This window comes from Aedes albopictus, chromosome 2 (genome assembly GCF_035046485.1).
Source record: "Aedes albopictus strain Foshan chromosome 2, AalbF5, whole genome shotgun sequence".
Lineage (NCBI taxonomy): Eukaryota > Metazoa > Arthropoda > Insecta > Diptera > Culicidae > Aedes > Aedes albopictus.
In genome coordinates, this window is record NC_085137.1 from 510713382 (window position 1) to 510719257 (window position 5876).

General features: G+C 40.4%; 1 non-coding gene across 1 annotated transcript; it reads left to right on the top strand.

Annotated features, from left to right (window-relative positions):
• Positions 1–3239: 3239 nt before the first annotated feature.
• Trnad-guc (transfer RNA aspartic acid (anticodon GUC)) lies at positions 3240–3317 on the top strand. The gene has a single exon. It is a non-coding gene; the product is annotated as a tRNA-Asp (tRNA).
• Positions 3318–5876: the final 2559 nt, after the last annotated feature.

Below are 5876 nucleotides of genomic sequence, written 5' to 3' on the forward strand. Positions count from 1 at the left end.
GAAGTGCCTGTACGATGGAAACGGATTGCAATGCTGTTGAGGTGTTTTATATAGATTTATACAAATCAGCCTCCTTAAGAAATGAAATTAGCTCTGTTTCTGCTGCTGCTTCATTTCTAAGCGCAGATCGAATGCTGCTGATATGATGTGCCTGTCTCAGTGGTTCAAATTTTGGACATTCCGTTACGTAGTGCTCCACCGAATTTGGAATGTTACAAGTGTGCGACAACCGTGTATGACCGGTACGGAGTTTCGAAAGTGTGACCTGTTCTTTACGACACTAACGATCAATCCACTCGGTGGTCTCACCTTTGATTTCCGAGTGAAAGGTAACCTTTCTTGATTCCACTCTTCGGCCCAAGCTAAGTGAGCTCTTTTCTAATCCATGCTTTTATATCCTGTCCGGGAGTTTTATTAGTGAAAAATGCAGCGGTTTGTCCCAGATTGGCAAGACGATCTGCCTCTATGTTGCCTTGAATCCCGCAGTGTCCTGGGACCCATGTGAAGACCGTTTCACTGTTCCTATACTCTATAGCCGTATGTATAGCATGAATCCAAGGATGTTTTGTGCATTGTGATGTAGGGCTTCTAAAACGCTAGCCGAATCTGTTACTATTAAAAATGGAGTGGGCGATGAACACTTTGCCGCTTGCAAAGTAGCAGCAGCATCAGCCGAGAATACTGAGCAGTTGCTTTTAAGCCTGTAGCATTCTGTAAATGCATCATTGTAGATACCGATACCAACTCTGGTTCCACTTTTCGAGCCATCCGTATAAATTATTTTGAAGTTTTCATATTTAGTGGTCACTCTTTCTGCGAACGCCGATTTAATCCTGGCCTGATTGCAACCCGCATTGAACCTTCTTTTGAAAAAGTTGTCGATTTTGGGTAGGGGAGACTGCCAGCTCCTAGATCCACACCAGTGAACCCCGCTCACCGGAGGGAGCTCAACGCCGGCCACGCTTTGCAGGATACGATTGGCCTCACGGATTGTGAATGCCTCCGACCCATCATCTTTTGTTTTTTCTGCGAAGCTGACAGCTTTGCAACCAATTTCTACGGCCATGCAATATTCCAGAGGAAGCATACCGGCTTCGACACAGGCAGATGTGGCTGGTGTTGACGGAAGGAGCCCCGAGATAATCCTTATCGCTCCGTGGTATATCGGCCCCATTCGTTTGAGCAGCTCTTCGGAAGCAATACAAGTAAGCTCCAGGCCAAAGAAGATTCTGCTATTCAAAATGGCATTTGCTACTCTAAATCGGGAAGATCGGTCACTTCTAGTGCGGTTACGTGATATGGTTCTCAATAGATTGACCCGTGTTTTGCAGCTTGTGTATACATTATTAAAATATTCCTTAAAACTCAGGGTTCGATCCAGTGTGACTCCAAGTATTCTAAGCGTCTTCTTGGTGGGGATATTTACTTTATTAATGCTGATTGGCTTAGTGAGTGGGCGATATAGTCCTTAAGTCTTCAGACATACTCGAAAATTGCTCAATTTTATTTCCTTCGAATTTCTCCAAGGGGACTCGCATTCTTTCTTATCATGTTTAGAATTCTTACAACAATATTATATTACTTATCAAAAAGTCGGGGGATGTCTTAAGGTTTTTTCTGTGTGTATTATGTAGGTTTTGGCAAGAATTCTCTATCCAATTTTTAGGAATTTTGAAGTGACATCTGATGAACGGCATGGAGATGTCAAAGAACATTGAAGAAAAACTTAATGGAATGTCTAAACTTATTTTTGAGGTAAACCTACGTTCCTGGTAAACGGTTGAAATGTCTTTAAATTTTATAGATTTCGATAAATTATGCTCAGTATTACAGATAATCAGTATAAAAAATATCGTTCACCGGTTGAACAACAAACTGGACTGCAAGGTAAAAGCAACTTTGTAAACCACTGCTCCGGCTGGTCAGACCCAACTCTGAGTTCTGGTTGCCTTTCGGTGGCACCCGCAGACGTCACTCCGCCCTTCCTCTGCCAGCTTGGCATTGGAATAATTAATTAATTTCTGTTTTGACTTTTTCGACACAATGTTGGGCTGTTTTCCGGGATCAGGGAAAATTTAATAATTTCTGAAGGTTGACTTCGAAGACTAGGGGTGACGTTAAGGATTCAAATTCAGCTGCTATAAAAATGAAAAGGGTTACAATCCGTTACCCATTCAATACTTATGACTTTGGATGAACGGTCAACCGAGGGGGTTGAGATTTGACTGCTTGTTGCAAGTTGTAATTATGCATTATTCAACCTCAATAACTTATTTTGAAGGCACCGTTTAGGGCTAACGTCAATCATTCAACTCAACAGAAAGAATCCTTCCCTCAATTCTCTCAAATTAATATCACCCAACTCAATGTTCAATTTCATATTCAAATGCCGGCAACTCAATTAGCATAGCTCAATAACGGAAAGTCATGATTTGATTTCTTTCGTATTCAAACCGGACCGGATCGGAACAAGTCACCGCGTCATCGCAATCTGCCAGTGCTGCTCACCCTTTTACTCGACCCGTTTCCGATCAATATCACATGCAGCCAGGAAAAACGAATATGAATATTCCATGTCATCGAAATGTAAATAAAAAGACATTCCATAAACATTTCAATCACACCGCACACAATGGTTGGCCAGAGCACGCTCTGCGAAAACCCGGCAGCTGTAATTACACACCGACCGCCGACTCATACTTCCAGCATCTGTGGGAAGCGAACTCACCGGGAGCGCGGATACGACACCGACCACATTTTAATAAATCCGATTTAAACATAATTTCATTCATTTAAAATAATTAAAATATTACCTTTTTGGCCAGAAGGGGCTGCTGCTGGTTGGCCAACGGACTTTTTTTCCATTCCAATGGAGGACCGCCGACTGACAGCTTGTTCGATGTAAATTAAATGATGCTCACACCCCAAACATCCCTGCATGGCGGGAAATTATGTTCCGGTTGAACAGCTACCTCATACCCCATGGGACAAACATGCATGCACAATGCACATACACACCGGTGTGGTCCGACAAGCAATATTACACGCAACAATTTTAATGAGCTCCCACTCCAATGGAGATGTTAGCCTCAATTATGGTCAATGGTCATTGTGTGAAGTATACATTGATTTTTGGTACAGCTTGTCAAACATTTGGCTAGTGGTGTGTTATGATTGAGAGCGTTAGAAAACATACAATGCTTGGGAGTACGAATGTATGGATTAAGGAAAATATAGGGGGAGGGGGGGATCTAGCATAGTGGTTAGGCTTCTGACTGTCAATCAGAAGGTCATGGGTTCAATTCCCACCCCCTCCAGGGGTGAGTGGGTAACAGTCTACGGACTATAAAAGAAAAATTCAGTCTTCGGACACTAAAAATGAATTGTACAGCCTACGGGCTAACACACCAATATGTACACAACTGTCACGTTGAAAAAAAAAACAGTCGATAAAGAAGAACACGAATTGTAAACTCCACGGAGTATAAATAGAAGTAGGTTGGACATATGGCCTGCGATGCCGGTCCATTAGGAAGGTGAGTGCGCAAAAGAAAGCACCACCGATCAGAATAAGAAGAAGAAGAAAAAAGGAAAATATACGGATTATAATTAACCCTCGAGCGATCGCGCTGTTGTATTTTGTACAACTCGTTGAAAAAATCTCGCTTTTTGTACTCAGCAAAAGCGTGCTGCGACGGTGACTAACCGAGTGAGTTACGGTAGGTTAAAATTATACTACTGTCGGTCCTAGCCCCATGGTGGTGCAGAGGGCCGAATCGAAAGATCTCCATCCTGAGCGATTGCCCGCCATCACCTTGACATGTGGCAGGTAAAATTTCTGTTTACTTCCTTCATTTCCTTGTTGAGGCTGCAGATTTCGTTTCCGCCCCTGCGTAGGGTGTGGCCGACCCACTTCCAACTTTCGCTCCCGAATTTCTGTCGCTGTCGGCTTTTGATGACATCGGCAAAGGACCTCCACGTTGGAGATCCAATTGTGGAGCCACCAACCAGGTAACAGTTTGATGCTGTACAAATGTTTCTCCAACTATTTTAAATTAGCCCGTATTTGAACAAAAGCTGAGCACAAGAGGTTCAATCCTTTATTCAGCTCCTAAACATCTAATTTTGGTGATTTTATTCTACCTTTAGCTGATTTCAGGTTCTTTGAAAGGCTGTTTCAAGGCATAATATGCGCCTAATCATTATTCAATTAAATTTATGAATTGTGTAAAATAAAACTATAAACACATTTGTGAGCCTATTTTACCATTAGCTGTTTCTATTTCCAGAGGAGATGCTTCAGAATTTATAAATTAATCTGAGGGAAATCTGGGAATTAAGCTCGGTCCTCCTGGATTTAGTCAATCACCTTAGCACCTACACCACATACAATTGTATACGTATGCTCGAAAGCATGAACAATACTTATAATGTCTGAATAGTAAAGAACATAAGTTGAACTAAGCCTGTATTAAGGCTGAACAAGCGAGTGAACTTCACGAAAACATGCCTGGGTCAGCTGTCAAACATTACACTAGTTTACAAACTAAAATGAAAGTCGTGAACTCCTGTCAACGACCAAAATTTTTGAAGTACAATTTAGCGCTGATTTCGAAACCGTGCTTCAAAAAATTTTAAGTAGAGCAGTTTACTGCCTATGATCGCATAATTGTCCCATATGAATAGGAAACCCAGCAAAGATGGGACTGATATGCGATCATAGGCAGTTTATGAGTTTTAGCTCAATATCGAGTTTTACAATTTTTTGAGATATGGAATTCACTAAAATTCAAATATCTTGCGTTTTGTTCAACCAATTTCAAATCTTTTTCCATAAATTAAAAGCTGATGACAATACCATTCGATCATCTGAATGCAGGTTTTGCGTCAGATTGATGAAATTCAAGATATTGGCGAGTCTTTGGGACGATCTCCTTACATTTTAGCAAAATTTCCAAAAATATATGAAGAAATGTATTGTTTTCAATAAGAAAGAAACAAGCTAAAAACTCTTTCTCAACGTTTATTTGACATATCATATGTAGGCGAGTTACAGTAAAAAATTCAGCTCAATCGGAGCATTGATTACGGAGAATGAGATGTGTGAAGTGGGCGACTTTGTCTAAAAATAGAACACAAATCGATTTCAAATCATCAACCTTGTATGGAAAGTCGAAATAAAATCCGCTCTATTTTTTTTTTCCTTCGCATTTTCGAGCTCAGGGCATGATTCTACACCAAAAATGATCATCAGCTTACCGAGTTCAAAAATGCTGTAAACTAGTGTTATTTGATTAAAGGTTGATCAACAGATGATTAATTCTGCATGTTGGTGTATGCTTTAAAGCTGGTTACACAGATGAAGAAGATTCTATCAAACTTGATATTCAGCCATCTCTGTATTGCTGATTAAATAGGATAAACAAGCCAAACTTCAGACAAATATTCAGCTGTCATTGTGTTCAGCCACTGACACCATTAATCAGCCACTGTTCAGCTAATAGTCTCACTGTTCAGCATTCATTGTGACTTGGGTATGCTCGAAATATATACACTCCCGATCAAAAGTTTGGGGTTACCCCCTCAAAAACATGTAATTTTTTTAGGCCCATATCTCCACCAATTTGCGTCCGATTTCAAAACCCTAGGTCTCATTCAAAAGATAATAAGTCAAAGAAACATTGAACATGATTTAAAAGAAACTTTTTCAAAAAAATTTGCATATAAACCTCACCCAAAGTTGTCAAATTTTCTAAAAAATGAATAAAACCTTAGGCAGTGTCGCTGGAAATTTGGTCGACCAAATTTTAAGATGAGAGCGTTCAACTGCTTTTTACAAAACTCTGCTAAAAAATCTAGAAAAAAAGTTATTGAGT